The following is an 18415-nucleotide window of genomic DNA, read 5'->3' as shown; positions in this document are numbered from 1 at the left end:
CACGGTGGGAGGGGCTTTTACAAAATTCATTTGCCTCCTGTGAGGATCGAACTCACGACCTCTGGTTTACTAGACCAGCGCTCTGCCACTGAGCTAAGGAGGCGCCTCCTAGCGCGCTTTTCGGGTACTTTGTTCTTATGGACTAGTGAATCGGAGATCTTCAGCTGGAAACGCACCGCATTAGCGACCATTATTTGCATTTAGCTACCACAGCTGCTGCTTTCCTACACATCTCACACGATATCGATGTACACCTAAAATTCCAAAACAACACATTTATTTCATTTCAGAGTTACTTTCAGCTTCAAATACCATTCCTCTGATATTCATAAGAAGCTAGGCATCGTCGTAACCCGTTACGTTCATTACGCAAGGCTCACGAGAGGGGCGCAAGTTGCATCCGCGTAGACACAAAATTTTGCGCCGCCCAGCGTGGGGCTCGAACCCACGACCCTGAGATTAAGAGTCTCATGCTCTACCGACTGAGCTAGCCGGGCTCCACACAATGCTTTACGAGCCATACAATACTGATGGGACCTGCGACCATCTATGGAAGATCCTTTTGACTACAGCTTATTTCCTGCTGCCACAAATGAGCTACAATCCTATTCAATGAAAAATTGTCTCCGAAAGGCATCAAATCTGCTTCAAATGATACGTGGCTATCAGCACCATTATTCAACACACATGCTCGACTGTGCGCAGACGCCTGTGGCGTAGCTCTTGGGCCCTGAATCAGACGCAGTAGTTCCAACAAAAACTCTCCTGAACGGCACTGTGCCGAAAATTTCGCTACAGATCACCCTTGTCTTGCTTGAGCTTCAGGTAGACGCCGGTTTGCAGCCAGGAAGCGGACAGCAGCAACTTTCAACTAGTTTTGTAGTACTCAAACAACACAGTAAAACAGCATGCATCTTTTGCAGAACTGGAAAAACTCGACCGTGACAGGATTCGAACCTGCAATCTTCGGATCCGAAGTCCGACGCCTTATCCATTAGGCCACACGGTCACTGGCGCAATACGCTTCCCCAAACACACCTCATTATCGCCATTTGTGCACTTCCCGGAATGAATTTACCATCTTTGACGCAATTCTCCAATTTCAGTACTAAAAATGCGACGCTACTTCTTGCTGTGTCCCATCGCAAGTTACATTCAAGCCCTTATGACGCTCATCAAACAAGAGCTTGCAAATCAGCTTCAATCGCTTAGTGCCATCTCAGTCGGTTGTAGAACGTACCTCACCCTATGAGATACAATGGCGAGTTGCCGCTATTACCAAAGCGGCGGCGGCGCCGACGACGACGACGACAACCGCGAGGGTCTCTATCAGGGGTAGAAAATACATCACAAGAACTAAGTATTTCACGTCGGCATTCTCCGGAGACTCCCAAAAGCAGCAGTTTCTGGTGCCTACTTTAATAGCACCATTCGCACTATTCATTTGCGAGAGCATTTCTTAAATACCGCACCCATTTATAATTTGTTTCATCCTTGACCGCTTTTTTCGAAAGGGCCACGGTGGGAGGGGCTTTTACAAAATTCATTTGCCTCCTGTGAGGATCGAACTCACGACCTCTGGTTTACTAGACCAGCGCTCTGCCACTGAGCTAAGGAGGCGCCTCCTAGCGCGCTTTTCGGGTACTTTGTTCTTATGGACTAGTGAATCGGAGATCTTCAGCTGGAAACGCACCGCATTAGCGACCATTATTTGCATTTAGCTACCACAGCTGCTGCTTTCCTACACATCTCACACGATATCGATGTACACCTAAAATTCCAAAACAACACATTTATTTCATTTCAGAGTTACTTTCAGCTTCAAATACCATTCCTCTGATATTCATAAGAAGCTAGGCATCGTCGTAACCCGTTACGTTCATTACGCAAGGCTCACGAGAGGGGCGCAGGTTGCATCCGCGTAGACACAAAATTTTGCGCCGCCCAGCGTGGGGCTCGAACCCACGACCCTGAGATTAAGAGTCTCATGCTCTACCGACTGAGCTAGCCGGGCTCCACACAATGCTTTTCGAGCCATACAATACTGATGGGACCTGCGACCATCTATGGAAGATCCTTTTGACTACAGCTTATTTCCTGCTGCCACAAATGAGCTACAATCCTATTCAATGAAAAATTGTCTCCGAAAGGCATCAAATCTGCTTCAAATGATACGTGGCTATCAGCACCATTATTCAACACACATGCTCGACTGTGCGCAGACGCCTGTGGCGTAGCTCTTGGGCCCTGAATCAGACGCAGTAGTTCCAACAAAAACTCTCCTGAACGGCACTGTGCCGAAAATTTCGCTACAGATCACCCTTGTCTTGCTTGAGCTTCAGGTAGACGCCGGTTTGCAGCCAGGAAGCGGACAGCAGCAACTTTCAACTAGTTTTGTAGTACTCAAACAACACAGTAAAACAGCATGCATCTTTTGCAGAACTGGAAAAACTCGACCGTGACAGGATTCGAACCTGCAATCTTCGGATCCGAAGTCCGACGCCTTATCCATTAGGCCACACGGTCACTGGCGCAATACGCTTCCCCAAACACACCTCATTATCGCCATTTGTGCACTTCCCGGAATGAATTTACCATCTTTGACGCAATTCTCCAATTTCAGTACTAAAAATGCGACGCTACTTCTTGCTGTGTCCCATCGCAAGTTACATTCAAGCCCTTATGACGCTCATCAAACAAGAGCTTGCAAATCAGCTTCAATCGCTTAGTGCCATCTCAGTCGGTTGTAGAACGTACCTCACCCTATGAGATACAATGGCGAGTTGCCGCTATTACCAAAGCGGCGGCGGCGCCGACGACGACGACGACAACCGCGAGGGTCTCTATCAGGGGTAGAAAATACATCACAAGAACTAAGTATTTCACGTCGGCATTCTCCGGAGACTCCCAAAAGCAGCAGTTTCTGGTGCCTACTTTAATAGCACCATTCGCACTATTCATTTGCGAGAGCATTTCTTAAATACCGCACCCATTTATAATTTGTTTCATCCTTGACCGCTTTTTTCGAAAGGGCCACGGTGGGAGGGGCTTTTACAAAATTCATTTGCCTCCTGTGAGGATCGAACTCACGACCTCTGGTTTACTAGACCAGCGCTCTGCCACTTAGCTAAGGAGGCGCCTCCTAGCGCGCTTTTCGGGTACTTTGTTCTTATGGACTAGTGAATCGGAGATCTTCAGCTGGAAACGCACCGCATTAGCGACCATTATTTGCATTTAGCTACCACAGCTGCTGCTTTCCTACACATCTCACACGATATCGATGTACACCTAAAATTCCAAAACAACACATTTATTTCATTTCAGAGTTACTTTCAGCTTCAGTTACCATTCCTCTGATATTCATAAGAAGCTAGGCATCGTCGTAACCCGTTACGTTCATTACGCAAGGCTCACGAGAGGGGCGCAGGTTGCATCCGCGTAGACACAAAATTTTGCGCCGCCCAGCGTGGGGCTCGAACCCACGACCCTGAGATTAAGAGTCTCATGCTCTACCGACTGAGCTAGCCGGGCTCCACACAATGCTTTACGAGCCATACAATACTGATGGGACCTGCGACCATCTATGGAAGATCCTTTTGACTACAGCTTATTTCCTGCTGCCACAAATGAGCTACAATCCTATTCAATGAAAAATTGTCTCCGAAAGGCATCAAATCTGCTTCAAATGATACGTGGCTATCAGCACCATTATTCAACACACATGCTCGACTGTGCGCAGACGCCTGTGGCGTAGCTCTTGGGCCCTGAATCAGACGCAGTAGTTCCAACAAAAACTCTCCTGAACGGCACTGTGCCGAAAATTTCGCTACAGATCACCCTTGTCTTGCTTGAGCTTCAGGTAGACGCCGGTTTGCAGCCAGGAAGCGGACAGCAGCAACTTTCAACTAGTTTTGTAGTACTCAAACAACACAGTAAAACAGCATGCATCTTTTGCAGAACTGGAAAAACTCGACCGTGACAGGATTCGAACCTGCAATCTTCGGATCCGAAGTCCGACGCCTTATCCATTAGGCCACACGGTCACTGGCGCAATACGCTTCCCCAAACACACCTCATTATCGCCATTTGTGCACTTCCCGGAATGAATTTACCATCTTTGACGCAATTCTCCAATTTCAGTACTAAAAATGCGACGCTACTTCTTGCTGTGTCCCATCGCAAGTTACATTCAAGCCCTTATGACGCTCATCAAACAAGAGCTTGCAAATCAGCTTCAATCGCTTAGTGCCATCTCAGTCGGTTGTAGAACGTACCTCACCCTATGAGATACAATGGCGAGTTGCCGCTATTACCAAAGCGGCGGCGGCGGCGCCGACGACGACGACGACGACGACGACGACGACGACGACGACGACGACGACGACAACCGCGACGGTCTCTATCAGGGGTAGAAAATACATCACAAGAACTAAGTATTTCACGTCGGCATTCTCCGGAGACTCCCAAAAGCAGCAGTTTCTGGTGCCTACTTTAATAGCACCATTCGCACTATTCATTTGCGAGAGCATTTCTTAAATACCGCACCCATTTATAATTTGTTTCATCCTTGACCGCTTTTTTCGAAAGGGCCACGGTGGGAGGGGCTTTTACAAAATTCATTTGCCTCCTGTGAGGATCGAACTCACGACCTCTGGTTTACTAGACCAGCGCTCTGCCACTGAGCTAAGGAGGCGCCTCCTAGCGCGCTTTTCGGGTACTTTGTTCTTATGGACTAGTGAATCGGAGATCTTCAGCTGGAAACGCACCGCATTAGCGACCATTATTTGCATTTAGCTACCACAGCTGCTGCTTTCCTACACATCTCACACGATATCGATGTACACCTAAAATTCCAAAACAACACATTTATTTCATTTCAGAGTTACTTTCAGCTTCAAATACCATTCCTCTGATATTCATAAGAAGCTAGGCATCGTCGTAACCCGTTACGTTCATTACGCAAGGCTCACGAGAGGGGCGCAGGTTGCATCCGCGTAGACACAAAATTTTGCGCCGCCCAGCGTGGGGCTCGAACCCACGACCCTGAGATTAAGAGTCTCATGCTCTACCGACTGAGCTAGCCGGGCTCCACACAATGCTTTACGAGCCATACAATACTGATGGGACCTGCGACCATCTATGGAAGATCCTTTTGACTACAGCTTATTTCCTGCTGCCACAAATGAGCTACAATCCTATTCAATGAAAAATTGTCTCCGAAAGGCATCAAATCTGCTTCAAATGATACGTGGCTATCAGCACCATTATTCAACACACATGCTCGACTGTGCGCAGACGCCTGTGGCGTAGCTCTTGGGCCCTGAATCAGACGCAGTAGTTCCAACAAAAACTCTCCTGAACGGCACTGTGCCGAAAATTTCGCTACAGATCACCCTTGTCTTGCTTGAGCTTCAGGTAGACGCCGGTTTGCAGCCAGGAAGCGGACAGCAGCAACTTTCAACTAGTTTTGTAGTACTCAAACAACACAGTAAAACAGCATGCATCTTTTGCAGAACTGGAAAAACTCGACCGTGACAGGATTCGAACCTGCAATCTTCGGATCCGAAGTCCGACGCCTTATCCATTAGGCCACACGGTCACTGGCGCAATACGCTTCCCCAAACACACCTCATTATCGCCATTTGTGCACTTCCCGGAATGAATTTACCATCTTTGACGCAATTCTCCAATTTCAGTACTAAAAATGCGACGCTACTTCTTGCTGTGTCCCATCGCAAGTTACATTCAAGCCCTTATGACGCTCATCAAACAAGAGCTTGCAAATCAGCTTCAATCGCTTAGTGCCATCTCAGTCGGTTGTAGAACGTACCTCACCCTATGAGATACAATGGCGAGTTGCCGCTATTACCAAAGCGGCGGCGGCGCCGACGACGACGACGACGACGACGACGACGACGACGACGACGACGACAACCGCGAGGGTCTCTATCAGGGGTAGAAAATACATCACAAGAACTAAGTATTTCACGTCGGCATTCTCCGGAGACTCCCAAAAGCAGCAGTTTCTGGTGCCTACTTTAATAGCACCATTCGCACTATTCATTTGCGAGAGCATTTCTTAAATACCGCACCCATTTATAATTTGTTTCATCCTTGACCGCTTTTTTCGAAAGGGCCACGGTGGGAGGGGCTTTTACAAAATTCATTTGCCTCCTGTGAGGATCGAACTCACGACCTCTGGTTTACTAGACCAGCGCTCTGCCACTGAGCTAAGGAGGCGCCTCCTAGCGCGCTTTTCGGGTACTTTGTTCTTATGGACTAGTGAATCGGAGATCTTCAGCTGGAAACGCACCGCATTAGCGACCATTATTTGCATTTAGCTACCACAGCTGCTGCTTTCCTACACATCTCACACGATATCGATGTACACCTAAAATTCCAAAACAACACATTTATTTCATTTCAGAGTTACTTTCAGCTTCAAATACCATTCCTCTGATATTCATAAGAAGCTAGGCATCGTCGTAACCCGTTACGTTCATTACGCAAGGCTCACGAGAGGGGCGCAGGTTGCATCCGCGTAGACACAAAATTTTGCGCCGCCCAGCGTGGGGCTCGAACCCACGACCCTGAGATTAAGAGTCTCATGCTCTACCGACTGAGCTAGCCGGGCTCCACACAATGCTTTACGAGCCATACAATACTGATGGGACCTGCGACCATCTATGGAAGATCCTTTTGACTACAGCTTATTTCCTGCTGCCACAAATGAGCTACAATCCTATTCAATGAAAAATTGTCTCCGAAAGGCATCAAATCTGCTTCAAATGATACGTGGCTATCAGCACCATTATTCAACACACATGCTCGACTGTGCGCAGACGCCTGTGGCGTAGCTCTTGGGCCCTGAATCAGACGCAGTAGTTCCAACAAAAACTCTCCTGAACGGCACTGTGCCGAAAATTTCGCTACAGATCACCCTTGTCTTGCTTGAGCTTCAGGTAGACGCCGGTTTGCAGCCAGGAAGCGGACAGCAGCAACTTTCAACTAGTTTTGTAGTACTCAAACAACACAGTAAAACAGCATGCATCTTTTGCAGAACTGGAAAAACTCGACCGTGACAGGATTCGAACCTGCAATCTTCGGATCCGAAGTCCGACGCCTTATCCATTAGGCCACACGGTCACTGGCGCAATACGCTTCCCCAAACACACCTCATTATCGCCATTTGTGCACTTCCCGGAATGAATTTACCATCTTTGACGCAATTCTCCAATTTCAGTACTAAAAATGCGACGCTACTTCTTGCTGTGTCCCATCGCAAGTTACATTCAAGCCCTTATGACGCTCATCAAACAAGAGCTTGCAAATCAGCTTCAATCGCTTAGTGCCATCTCAGTCGGTTGTAGAACGTACCTCACCCTATGAGATACAATGGCGAGTTGCCGCTATTACCAAAGCGGCGGCGGCGCCGACGACGACGACGACGACGACGACGACAACCGCGAGGGTCTCTATCAGGGGTAGAAAATACATCACAAGAACTAAGTATTTCACGTCGGCATTCTCCGGAGACTCCCAAAAGCAGCAGTTTCTGGTGCCTACTTTAATAGCACCATTCGCACTATTCATTTGCGAGAGCATTTCTTAAATACCGCACCCATTTATAATTTGTTTCATCCTTGACCGCTTTTTTCGAAAGGGCCACGGTGGGAGGGGCTTTTACAAAATTCATTTGCCTCCTGTGAGGATCGAACTCACGACCTCTGGTTTACTAGACCAGCGCTCTGCCACTGAGCTAAGGAGGCGCCTCCTAGCGCGCTTTTCGGGTACTTTGTTCTTATGGACTAGTGAATCGGAGATCTTCAGCTGGAAACGCACCGCATTAGCGACCATTATTTGCATTTAGCTACCACAGCTGCTGCTTTCCTACACATCTCACACGATATCGATGTACACCTAAAATTCCAAAACAACACATTTATTTCATTTCAGAGTTACTTTCAGCTTCAAATACCATTCCTCTGATATTCATAAGAAGCTAGGCATCGTCGTAACCCGTTACGTTCATTACGCAAGGCTCACGAGAGGGGCGCAGGTTGCATCCGCGTAGACACAAAATTTTGCGCCGCCCAGCGTGGGGCTCGAACCCACGACCCTGAGATTAAGAGTCTCATGCTCTACCGACTGAGCTAGCCGGGCTCCACACAATGCTTTACGAGCCATACAATACTGATGGGACCTGCGACCATCTATGGAAGATCCTTTTGACTACAGCTTATTTCCTGCTGCCACAAATGAGCTACAATCCTATTCAATGAAAAATTGTCTCCGAAAGGCATCAAATCTGCTTCAAATGATACGTGGCTATCAGCACCATTATTCAACACACATGCTCGACTGTGCGCAGACGCCTGTGGCGTAGCTCTTGGGCCCTGAATCAGACGCAGTAGTTCCAACAAAAACTCTCCTGAACGGCACTGTGCCGAAAATTTCGCTACAGATCACCCTTGTCTTGCTTGAGCTTCAGGTAGACGCCGGTTTGCAGCCAGGAAGCGGACAGCAGCAACTTTCAACTAGTTTTGTAGTACTCAAACAACACAGTAAAACAGCATGCATCTTTTGCAGAACTGGAAAAACTCGACCGTGACAGGATTCGAACCTGCAATCTTCGGATCCGAAGTCCGACGCCTTATCCATTAGGCCACACGGTCACTGGCGCAATACGCTTCCCCAAACACACCTCATTATCGCCATTTGTGCACTTCCCGGAATGAATTTACCATCTTTGACGCAATTCTCCAATTTCAGTACTAAAAATGCGACGCTACTTCTTGCTGTGTCCCATCGCAAGTTACATTCAAGCCCTTATGACGCTCATCAAACAAGAGCTTGCAAATCAGCTTCAATCGCTTAGTGCCATCTCAGTCGGTTGTAGAACGTACCTCACCCTATGAGATACAATGGCGAGTTGCCGCTATTACCAAAGCGGCGGCGGCGCCGACGACGACGACAACCGCGAGGGTCTCTATCAGGGGTAGAAAATACATCACAAGAACTAAGTATTTCACGTCGGCATTCTCCGGAGACTCCCAAAAGCAGCAGTTTCTGGTGCCTACTTTAATAGCACCATTCGCACTATTCATTTGCGAGAGCATTTCTTAAATACCGCACCCATTTATAATTTGTTTCATCCTTGACCGCTTTTTTCGAAAGGGCCACGGTGGGAGGGGCTTTTACAAAATTCATTTGCCTCCTGTGAGGATCGAACTCACGACCTCTGGTTTACTAGACCAGCGCTCTGCCACTGAGCTAAGGAGGCGCCTCCTAGCGCGCTTTTCGGGTACTTTGTTCTTATGGACTAGTGAATCGGAGATCTTCAGCTGGAAACGCACCGCATTAGCGACCATTATTTGCATTTAGCTACCACAGCTGCTGCTTTCCTACACATCTCACACGATATCGATGTACACCTAAAATTCCAAAACAACACATTTATTTCATTTCAGAGTTACTTTCAGCTTCAAATACCATTCCTCTGATATTCATAAGAAGCTAGGCATCGTCGTAACCCGTTACGTTCATTACGCAAGGCTCACGAGAGGGGCGCAGGTTGCATCCGCGTAGACACAAAATTTTGCGCCGCCCAGCGTGGGGCTCGAACCCACGACCCTGAGATTAAGAGTCTCATGCTCTACCGACTGAGCTAGCCGGGCTCCACACAATGCTTTACGAGCCATACAATACTGATGGGACCTGCGACCATCTATGGAAGATCCTTTTGACTACAGCTTATTTCCTGCTGCCACAAATGAGCTACAATCCTATTCAATGAAAAATTGTCTCCGAAAGGCATCAAATCTGCTTCAAATGATACGTGGCTATCAGCACCATTATTCAACACACATGCTCGACTGTGCGCAGACGCCTGTGGCGTAGCTCTTGGGCCCTGAATCAGACGCAGTAGTTCCAACAAAAACTCTCCTGAACGGCACTGTGCCGAAAATTTCGCTACAGATCACCCTTGTCTTGCTTGAGCTTCAGGTAGACGCCGGTTTGCAGCCAGGAAGCGGACAGCAGCAACTTTCAACTAGTTTTGTAGTACTCAAACAACACAGTAAAACAGCATGCATCTTTTGCAGAACTGGAAAAACTCGACCGTGACAGGATTCGAACCTGCAATCTTCGGATCCGAAGTCCGACGCCTTATCCATTAGGCCACACGGTCACTGGCGCAATACGCTTCCCCAAACACACCTCATTATCGCCATTTGTGCACTTCCCGGAATGAATTTACCATCTTTGACGCAATTCTCCAATTTCAGTACTAAAAATGCGACGCTACTTCTTGCTGTGTCCCATCGCAAGTTACATTCAAGCCCTTATGACGCTCATCAAACAAGAGCTTGCAAATCAGCTTCAATCGCTTAGTGCCATCTCAGTCGGTTGTAGAACGTACCTCACCCTATGAGATACAATGGCGAGTTGCCGCTATTACCAAAGCGGCGGCGGCGCCGACGACGACGACGACGACGACGACGACGACAACCGCGAGGGTCTCTATCAGGGGTAGAAAATACATCACAAGAACTAAGTATTTCACGTCGGCATTCTCCGGAGACTCCCAAAAGCAGCAGTTTCTGGTGCCTACTTTAATAGCACCATTCGCACTATTCATTTGCGAGAGCATTTCTTAAATACCGCACCCATTTATAATTTGTTTCATCCTTGACCGCTTTTTTCGAAAGGGCCACGGTGGGAGGGGCTTTTACAAAATTCATTTGCCTCCTGTGAGGATCGAACTCACGACCTCTGGTTTACTAGACCAGCGCTCTGCCACTGAGCTAAGGAGGCGCCTCCTAGCGCGCTTTTCGGGTACTTTGTTCTTATGGACTAGTGAATCGGAGATCTTCAGCTGGAAACGCACCGCATTAGCGACCATTATTTGCATTTAGCTACCACAGCTGCTGCTTTCCTACACATCTCACACGATATCGATGTACACCTAAAATTCCAAAACAACACATTTATTTCATTTCAGAGTTACTTTCAGCTTCAAATACCATTCCTCTGATATTCATAAGAAGCTAGGCATCGTCGTAACCCGTTACGTTCATTACGCAAGGCTCACGAGAGGGGCGCAGGTTGCATCCGCGTAGACACAAAATTTTGCGCCGCCCAGCGTGGGGCTCGAACCCGCGACCCTGAGATTAAGAGTCTCATGCTCTACCGACTGAGCTAGCCGGGCTCCACACAATGCTTTACGAGCCATACAATACTGATGGGACCTGCGACCATCTATGGAAGATCCTTTTGACTACAGCTTATTTCCTGCTGCCACAAATGAGCTACAATCCTATTCAATGAAAAATTGTCTCCGAAAGGCATCAAATCTGCTTCAAATGATACGTGGCTATCAGCACCATTATTCAACACACATGCTCGACTGTGCGCAGACGCCTGTGGCGTAGCTCTTGGGCCCTGAATCAGACGCAGTAGTTCCAACAAAAACTCTCCTGAACGGCACTGTGCCGAAAATTTCGCTACAGATCACCCTTGTCTTGCTTGAGCTTCAGGTAGACGCCGGTTTGCAGCCAGGAAGCGGACAGCAGCAACTTTCAACTAGTTTTGTAGTACTCAAACAACACAGTAAAACAGCATGCATCTTTTGCAGAACTGGAAAAACTCGACCGTGACAGGATTCGAACCTGCAATCTTCGGATCCGAAGTCCGACGCCTTATCCATTAGGCCACACGGTCACTGGCGCAATACGCTTCCCCAAACACACCTCATTATCGCCATTTGTGCACTTCCCGGAATGAATTTACCATCTTTGACGCAATTCTCCAATTTCAGTACTAAAAATGCGACGCTACTTCTTGCTGTGTCCCATCGCAAGTTACATTCAAGCCCTTATGACGCTCATCAAACAAGAGCTTGCAAATCAGCTTCAATCGCTTAGTGCCATCTCAGTCGGTTGTAGAACGTACCTCACCCTATGAGATACAATGGCGAGTTGCCGCTATTACCAAAGCGGCGGCGGCGCCGCCGACGACGACGACGACGACGACGACGACGACGACAACCGCGAGGGTCTCTATCAGGGGTAGAAAATACATCACAAGAACTAAGTATTTCACGTCGGCATTCTCCGGAGACTCCCAAAAGCAGCAGTTTTTTTTTTTTTTTTTTTTTTCTTTATTGTGATTTCATTCCCCAGCCCCATATGGGCAGGGGAGGGCTGTCAGCAGCACAATCCGCCGCTCTTCAGCCGAGTGACAGGACAATTAAAACAAGAATAAAATAATACATACATAAGGAGGTAAAAAAGGGGAACATAAAGCAATATAAGGGGAGAAAATGGAGGTAAAAATACACTGATATGTAGACGTTCATTGGGGACAGTTAAAAAAAGTCACCAGAAAGTTAAAAAACACAATTGGTGATTCTTAAAACACATGGAAGTCACTAGATCCACAGGCACAGGTTAAAAGTCGGCCACAGTATTAAAAACACTCCGAAACAACACACTTAAAACCCACTCGGAGCACACACGACGAAGAATAAAACTACCAGGTGGGACCTGCCGAGGGAAAGGGCAGAGAGGATGGAAAAGGAGGGGAGAGCATGGGGCAGCTGGGGAAGCGGCGGGAGGAAGGGAGGAGGAGTAACCGTGGGTTCACGAAGAGGCAGGAGACACATGGGGCGGGAGAGGAAAAGGGAAGACAGGGCAGGAGGGAGCGCAGAGACACTGAAAGAAGGCACAGGAGATGGAGGGGGAGGGGAAATCCGCTCAGAAGGAGGCAGGGGGAGGAGAGGGAGCCCCGAGGAGGAGGCAGGAAGAGGGGGTTAGAGTTGGTAGGAAGGGTAGATGTCAGGGCGAAGCTCATCATCCGGGAGCGGTAGACGGTGGAAGTTGTGTTGGGAAAGGAGATGGAGGGTGTGGAGATGGAGAGAGGGAGGGACACAACGGTAAAGGCGCGGCAACTGGTCGGGAGTGGAGAGGAAGGGAGACACCAGGGGGTGAGGGGGATCAAGGCGACGGACAACATAGAGGGTGCGGATGTGTTCAAGGAAAAGGAGAAGGTGGGGGAAGGGGATGAGGTCATAGAGGATGCGCGTGGGGGACGGAAGGCGGATGCGGAAGGCGAGGCGGAGCGCATGGCGTTCGAGGATTTGGAGGGCGTTATAGAACCGGGGAGGGGCGGAAATCCAAGCGATGCTGGCATAACAAAGGATGGGGCGGATCATGGATTTGTAGGTGTGGAGGATGGTAGAAGGATGCAGACCCCACGTCCGGCCGGACAGGAGTTTCAGGAGGCGGAGGCGGTGGTGAGCTTTGTTTTGGATGGTAAGGAGATGGGGAGTCCAAGTGAGGTGGCGGTCGAGGGTGAGGCCAAGGTATTTGAGGGTAGGAGTGAGGTGGATAGGACGGCCATAAATGGTGAGGTAGAAATCATGGAGGCGGAAGGAACGGGTGGTGCGGCCTATGATGATCGCCTGGGTCTTGGAGGGATTAACACGGAGGAACCACTGGTTGCACCAAGCGGTGAATTGGTCAATGTGGGTTTGGAGAGTACGTTGGGACCGTTGAAGGGTAGGATAAAGGGCTAGGAAGGCGGTGTCATCAGCGAACTGGAGAAGATGAACAGGAGGGGGAGGTTTGGGCATATCAGCAGTGTACAGGAGATAGAGGAGAGGGGAAAGGACAGAACCTTGGGGCACGCCGGCAGAGGGGTAGAAAGTACGGGAGTTGGAATTGTGGATAGTCACATAGGAGGGACGATGGGAGAGGAAGGAAGCAACGAGACGGACGAAGTTGATGGGGAGAGCATAGGTCTGGAGTTTGAAAAGGAGCCCGGGATGCCAGACACGGTCATAGGCGTTCTGGAGGTCAAGGGAAACAAAGATAGCAGAGCGACGGGAGTTAAGTTGGAGGGAAAGAAGATGGGTAAGGTTAAGGAGCTGGTCGTCAGCAGAGAAGGAAGGCCGGAAGCCACATTGGGTAAGAGGAAGGAGGCGGTGCTGGTTAAGGTGGCAGTGGATACGGCGAGAGAGGATGGCCTCAAAGACCTTACTGAACACGGAGGTGAGGCAGATGGGACGATAGGAAGAGGTAGCAGAGGGGGGTTTGTTAGGCTTAGGGAACAGCAGGACACGGGAAGTCTTCCACAGGTCAGGGTAAAATCCAGTGGAGAGGAGGACATTGTACAGGGTAGCAAGGACAGACAGGAAGGATGGAGGGGATTCCTTGAGGTGACGGTAGGTGACGCCATCATGACCAGGGGCGGTGTTGCGTTTGGAGCGGAGGACGAGTGTGATGTCTTGCATGGTGATGGGAGTGTTGATGTCGGAGGGGGGTAGCCGATCCAAGTACTGGAAGCTAGGGGCGAGCGGGGGGACCGAGGTGTCAGTGCGGTCAAGGACAGTGGGGAAGAGGGAGTAATCAAAATGGGGATCGTCAGGAATGGAGAAGACCTCGGATAGGTGGGAAGCAAAATGGTTAGCCTTACTGAGGTTGTCAGGAAAAGGGCGATCATCATGGAGGATGGGGTAATGCGGGGTGGGATGGCTACCAGTAAGGCGGTGGAAGGCTGACCAGTACTTGGAGGAGTTGACAGGGAGGGTGGAGTTGAGGCGTGTGCATGTCTGACGCCAGTCCCGGCGTTTCTTTGCTGTAAGGAGGTTCCGGATATGTCGCTGTAATTGCCGGTGGCGGGTGAGAGTATCCCGGTCACGAGTGCGGAGGAAGGAGCGGTAGAGCCTGCGGGATTCACGCAGAAGAAGGACGGCCTGCGGAGGAAGCGTAGGGCGGTGAGGGTGGATGAGTTTGGTAGGGACATGAGCCTCCACAGCGTCAGTGATGGTCTTCTGGAGGAAGGAAGAGGCATGGGTGATGTCATCAGGGTGGTGGAAAGTGAGGGGGTGGCTGTCGACCTGTAAGTCAATGGATTCCCGGTAGGCATCCCAATTGGCACGGTGGTAGTCATGGACAGTCTTTGGAGGGGCAGGGGGGCGGGCGGCTGCAGTGGCAGGACGGGTAGAGGAGATGGTGAGAAGGACAGGGAGATGGTCACTACCGACGGGATCGAGGACATCAACGGCAATGCGACCAAGGAGGTTGGGGGAAGCGAGGATAACATCGGGGGTGGAGTTACTTTCAGGACGGGTGTGCTGTGGGAGAGGAACAAGGTCACCATGGAGGGTGGCAAGGAACTGATGCCACCGCCGAAGGGTGGCAGGGTCACGGCTGTGGATGTTGAGGTCAGCGGCGATCACATAGGTGGAGAAGGTACGGTCAACATGGGAAATGAAGTCAAAGGGGAGAGGAGCTGCGGGGCGAATATAGATAGTGGCACAGGTGACGGTGAGGGAGGGAAAAAAGAGGCTGAGGAGAAGGTGTTCAGTTGGGTCATTGAGGAGGGGTTGTGGCCGGACAGGGAGATGCCGGAGGTGGCCGATAGCGACCCCGCCTCGAGCTAGGGGAAGGGGATTGTCAGTGCGGTGAAGGAGATAAGGGGAGATGCGGACCACATGGTGGGGTTGGAGGAAGGTTTCATTAAGGATGAAGGAGTCAACCTGGTGCTGGGAGAGGGTATGCATGAAGAGGTATTTGTTTGCAAGGAGGGAGCGAATGTTGAGGTAGAGGAGACGATACCGTTGACGAGCCATGAGAGTGGGTGCGGGAAGGGTGCGGGAAGGGGAGAGGGGCTTAAACGAGGGTGTCTAGACGGGTGAAGGTAAAGTGGGCCTGGTTGTGGGAGTATGTGGCGTAGGTGTTTAAGTGGAAAACAGAGCGGGCAGCGAGGGAAATCTGCTGGAGTGTGTGGGGGCGCTGGAAGGGGTGGATGTTCTGCAGGACGACGGTGAGGAACCGGATGATGTCTTCTGCTGTAGGGGGAGGGCGGAGGGAATTGTTAGGGTGGATAGGTGGGTCAATGGGGCGAAGGGGGACAGTGAGTTCAGGGTTGGTGGGAGGGGGCTTGGCTTTGCATTTGGAGGAATAGGTGGGGTGAGGTTCATTGCAGGTGTTGCAGGATGGGGGGGAGGCGAGGTTGGGACACTGTTTGAGGAAGTGGGAGGCTTTACAATGGGGGCAGGTGGGTGGGTTTTTGCAGTTCTGGGTGAGGTGGTCATTGTACAGAAGACAACGCTGGCAGCGGTAAGATTGAGGAGGGGAACGGGACGGGTCAACAGGGTGGCGGCGGTTGAAAATCAGGGCTCCCTGCGTGAGGAGGTGGTCGATGGAGGAGGCGGACTCTGTAAAGATACGCATGAGGAAAGTAGGGCCAGAGGAGTTGTAAATACGGCGGGCAGAGCGGATTTCCAGGGAGGGGTGGGCATTCAGTTCCGCCGACACCTCAGCCTCCGTGACCACAGGGCTGAGTTTTGTGATGACGGCAGTGAGGGTCGGCGGACGACGAGGCGGTTGGGGTTGGCGAGGAGAGGAGGAGGTAAGGAATGGGGTGAGGGATGCGTGGGGCCCAAAGGTGATGCGGGGAAGGCGCCGGAGGAGATCAGTATGGAGGGATGGAGAGGGAGACTTGATGAGAACAGAGTCTCTGCGAGGGATAAGTTGGGTGATGGGTGCACTGGGGATGTACTTCCGGATTTCAAGGGTGAGGGTGCGGGCATCCAGGAATTTCGGATCAGGGTTTGCGAGGACAAAGGTATACAGGGAGGGGGCTGGAGAGGAGGGGGGTGGGGTGGTATCCATAGTGGGGTCAGTGGGAGGTGGGGGAGGCGGGGCGGGCAGTGGCCTTTTGGAGGAAGGAGTAGAGGAGAGGTCGCCACTGGGCCGTTTGGAAGATTTTTTGGCGGGTGTTGCCTGGGAGGAGGGATGAGGGACTGGATGGATGGGGAGGTGGTGGGAGGCAGGGCCCTCCTGTGAGGCAGGAGCACCGGATGAGAGGGTAGGGCGTTCTGTGGCGGCGACTGTGGCGCGGCGGGCGGAGACTCCGGTAGGGGAAGCAGCGGTAGTCGCAGGGGGTAGAGGGGGGAAGTCGTCTCGGCGGGCGACAGGAGTGGGAGGGGGGTTGGGAGCAGGGGCAGAGGCAGTAGCGGGAGAAGTAGCAGGGGCAGTAACAGGGGTAGGAGCAGGAGTGACGTACAGGTGGGGATACATCGATGGAGAGGAGGTAGATGGGGAGGAGACTGTGAGTAGGGGAGGTGCATGAGACGGGTGAATCCCAGAGGAAGCACTCCATGACGTGACAGTGGGGGCAGGTGAAGGAGAGGTGTAGATGATGGTGGTAGTTGGGGCGTCCATGATCGCAGGCGGCAGCGAACACCGAGAGACGGCGGCAGAAGAAGCGGCGAGCACCAAGAGACGGCGGCAGAAGAAGCGGCGAGCACCAAGAGACGGCGGCAGAAGAAGCGGCGAGCACCAAGAGACGGCGACAGCGGCGGCGGCGGCTGAAGAAGCGGCGACCAGGTGGCGGCGGCAGAAGAGGAAGCGGCGAGCACCGACAAACGGCGACCAAGCGGCGGCGGCGGCGGCGGCGGCAAGCACAGGGCGGCGGCGACGGCGACGGCGGCGAGCACCGACAGACGGCGACCAAGCGGCGGCGGCGGCGGCGGCGGCGGCGGCGAGCACCGACAGACGGCGACCAAGCGGCGGCGGCGGCGGCGGCGGCGAGCACCGACAGACGGCGACCAAGCGGCGGCGGCGGCGGGCAGCAGTGACGGCGTGCAGACGGGCAACAACGCGACAAGCACGAGTGGAGCTCTTCCACGTCGAAGGTACACCCTGAGAGTAGCCCAGGCAGTGCGAGTCCTCGATGAGGAAGTGAGGGAATCCAACCCTCGAATGAAAAGCAGCAGTTTCTGGTGCCTACTTTAATAGCACCATTCGCACTATTCATTTGCGAGAGCATTTCTTAAATACCGCACCCATTTATAATTTGTTTCATCCTTGACCGCTTTTTTCGAAAGGGCCACGGTGGGAGGGGCTTTTACAAAATTCATTTGCCTCCTGTGAGGATCGAACTCACGACCTCTGGTTTACTAGACCAGCGCTCTGCCACTGAGCTAAGGAGGCGCCTCCTAGCGCGCTTTTCGGGTACTTTGTTCTTATGGACTAGTGAATCGGAGATCTTCAGCTGGAAACGCACCGCATTAGCGACCATTATTTGCATTTAGCTACCACAGCTGCTGCTTTCCTACACATCTCACACGATATCGATGTACACCTAAAATTCCAAAACAACACATTTATTTCATTTCAGAGTTACTTTCAGCTTCAAATACCATTCCTCTGATATTCATAAGAAGCTAGGCATCGTCGTAACCCGTTACGTTCATTACGCAAGGCTCACGAGAGGGGCGCAGGTTGCATCCGCGTAGACACAAAATTTTGCGCCGCCCAGCGTGGGGCTCGAACCCACGACCCTGAGATTAAGAGTCTCATGCTCTACCGACTGAGCTAGCCGGGCTCCACACAATGCTTTACGA

General features: G+C 51.2%; 26 non-coding genes across 26 annotated transcripts; all 26 read right to left on the bottom strand.

Moving 5' to 3' along the window:
* Window positions 1-31: 31 nt before the first annotated feature.
* Trnat-agu (transfer RNA threonine (anticodon AGU)) lies at window positions 32-103 on the bottom strand. The gene has a single exon. It is a non-coding gene; the product is annotated as a tRNA-Thr (tRNA).
* Window positions 104-424: 321 nt separating this feature from the next.
* Window positions 425-497, bottom strand: Trnak-cuu (transfer RNA lysine (anticodon CUU)). Its single transcript has one exon. It is a non-coding gene; the product is annotated as a tRNA-Lys (tRNA).
* A 439-nt stretch (window positions 498-936) lies between these two features.
* Window positions 937-1009, bottom strand: Trnar-ucg (transfer RNA arginine (anticodon UCG)). Its single transcript has one exon. It is a non-coding gene; the product is annotated as a tRNA-Arg (tRNA).
* Window positions 1010-1548: 539 nt separating this feature from the next.
* Window positions 1549-1620, bottom strand: Trnat-agu (transfer RNA threonine (anticodon AGU)). Its single transcript has one exon. It is a non-coding gene; the product is annotated as a tRNA-Thr (tRNA).
* Window positions 1621-1941: 321 nt separating this feature from the next.
* On the bottom strand, window positions 1942-2014 carry Trnak-cuu (transfer RNA lysine (anticodon CUU)). Its single transcript has one exon. It is a non-coding gene; the product is annotated as a tRNA-Lys (tRNA).
* A 439-nt stretch (window positions 2015-2453) lies between these two features.
* Window positions 2454-2526, bottom strand: Trnar-ucg (transfer RNA arginine (anticodon UCG)). Its single transcript has one exon. It is a non-coding gene; the product is annotated as a tRNA-Arg (tRNA).
* Window positions 2527-3065: 539 nt separating this feature from the next.
* Trnat-agu (transfer RNA threonine (anticodon AGU)) lies at window positions 3066-3137 on the bottom strand. The gene has a single exon. It is a non-coding gene; the product is annotated as a tRNA-Thr (tRNA).
* Window positions 3138-3458: 321 nt separating this feature from the next.
* On the bottom strand, window positions 3459-3531 carry Trnak-cuu (transfer RNA lysine (anticodon CUU)). The gene has a single exon. It is a non-coding gene; the product is annotated as a tRNA-Lys (tRNA).
* A 439-nt stretch (window positions 3532-3970) lies between these two features.
* Trnar-ucg (transfer RNA arginine (anticodon UCG)) lies at window positions 3971-4043 on the bottom strand. The gene has a single exon. It is a non-coding gene; the product is annotated as a tRNA-Arg (tRNA).
* Window positions 4044-4621: 578 nt separating this feature from the next.
* On the bottom strand, window positions 4622-4693 carry Trnat-agu (transfer RNA threonine (anticodon AGU)). Its single transcript has one exon. It is a non-coding gene; the product is annotated as a tRNA-Thr (tRNA).
* A 321-nt stretch (window positions 4694-5014) lies between these two features.
* On the bottom strand, window positions 5015-5087 carry Trnak-cuu (transfer RNA lysine (anticodon CUU)). Its single transcript has one exon. It is a non-coding gene; the product is annotated as a tRNA-Lys (tRNA).
* Window positions 5088-5526: 439 nt separating this feature from the next.
* Trnar-ucg (transfer RNA arginine (anticodon UCG)) lies at window positions 5527-5599 on the bottom strand. The gene has a single exon. It is a non-coding gene; the product is annotated as a tRNA-Arg (tRNA).
* A 569-nt stretch (window positions 5600-6168) lies between these two features.
* Window positions 6169-6240, bottom strand: Trnat-agu (transfer RNA threonine (anticodon AGU)). The gene has a single exon. It is a non-coding gene; the product is annotated as a tRNA-Thr (tRNA).
* Window positions 6241-6561: 321 nt separating this feature from the next.
* Trnak-cuu (transfer RNA lysine (anticodon CUU)) lies at window positions 6562-6634 on the bottom strand. Its single transcript has one exon. It is a non-coding gene; the product is annotated as a tRNA-Lys (tRNA).
* Window positions 6635-7073: 439 nt separating this feature from the next.
* Trnar-ucg (transfer RNA arginine (anticodon UCG)) lies at window positions 7074-7146 on the bottom strand. The gene has a single exon. It is a non-coding gene; the product is annotated as a tRNA-Arg (tRNA).
* Window positions 7147-7697: 551 nt separating this feature from the next.
* Trnat-agu (transfer RNA threonine (anticodon AGU)) lies at window positions 7698-7769 on the bottom strand. Its single transcript has one exon. It is a non-coding gene; the product is annotated as a tRNA-Thr (tRNA).
* A 321-nt stretch (window positions 7770-8090) lies between these two features.
* Trnak-cuu (transfer RNA lysine (anticodon CUU)) lies at window positions 8091-8163 on the bottom strand. The gene has a single exon. It is a non-coding gene; the product is annotated as a tRNA-Lys (tRNA).
* A 439-nt stretch (window positions 8164-8602) lies between these two features.
* On the bottom strand, window positions 8603-8675 carry Trnar-ucg (transfer RNA arginine (anticodon UCG)). Its single transcript has one exon. It is a non-coding gene; the product is annotated as a tRNA-Arg (tRNA).
* Window positions 8676-9211: 536 nt separating this feature from the next.
* On the bottom strand, window positions 9212-9283 carry Trnat-agu (transfer RNA threonine (anticodon AGU)). The gene has a single exon. It is a non-coding gene; the product is annotated as a tRNA-Thr (tRNA).
* Window positions 9284-9604: 321 nt separating this feature from the next.
* On the bottom strand, window positions 9605-9677 carry Trnak-cuu (transfer RNA lysine (anticodon CUU)). The gene has a single exon. It is a non-coding gene; the product is annotated as a tRNA-Lys (tRNA).
* A 439-nt stretch (window positions 9678-10116) lies between these two features.
* Window positions 10117-10189, bottom strand: Trnar-ucg (transfer RNA arginine (anticodon UCG)). Its single transcript has one exon. It is a non-coding gene; the product is annotated as a tRNA-Arg (tRNA).
* Window positions 10190-10743: 554 nt separating this feature from the next.
* Window positions 10744-10815, bottom strand: Trnat-agu (transfer RNA threonine (anticodon AGU)). Its single transcript has one exon. It is a non-coding gene; the product is annotated as a tRNA-Thr (tRNA).
* A 321-nt stretch (window positions 10816-11136) lies between these two features.
* Trnak-cuu (transfer RNA lysine (anticodon CUU)) lies at window positions 11137-11209 on the bottom strand. The gene has a single exon. It is a non-coding gene; the product is annotated as a tRNA-Lys (tRNA).
* Window positions 11210-11648: 439 nt separating this feature from the next.
* Trnar-ucg (transfer RNA arginine (anticodon UCG)) lies at window positions 11649-11721 on the bottom strand. Its single transcript has one exon. It is a non-coding gene; the product is annotated as a tRNA-Arg (tRNA).
* Window positions 11722-17930: 6209 nt separating this feature from the next.
* Trnat-agu (transfer RNA threonine (anticodon AGU)) lies at window positions 17931-18002 on the bottom strand. Its single transcript has one exon. It is a non-coding gene; the product is annotated as a tRNA-Thr (tRNA).
* A 321-nt stretch (window positions 18003-18323) lies between these two features.
* Trnak-cuu (transfer RNA lysine (anticodon CUU)) lies at window positions 18324-18396 on the bottom strand. The gene has a single exon. It is a non-coding gene; the product is annotated as a tRNA-Lys (tRNA).
* Between the last annotated feature and the right edge of the window lie 19 nt (window positions 18397-18415).

The sequence above is a fragment of the Schistocerca nitens genome, chromosome 8 (assembly GCF_023898315.1).
Source record: "Schistocerca nitens isolate TAMUIC-IGC-003100 chromosome 8, iqSchNite1.1, whole genome shotgun sequence".
Lineage (NCBI taxonomy): Eukaryota > Metazoa > Arthropoda > Insecta > Orthoptera > Acrididae > Schistocerca > Schistocerca nitens.
Note: the sequence above shows the minus strand (reverse complement) of the source record. Positions and strands in the feature narration are given on the sequence as shown.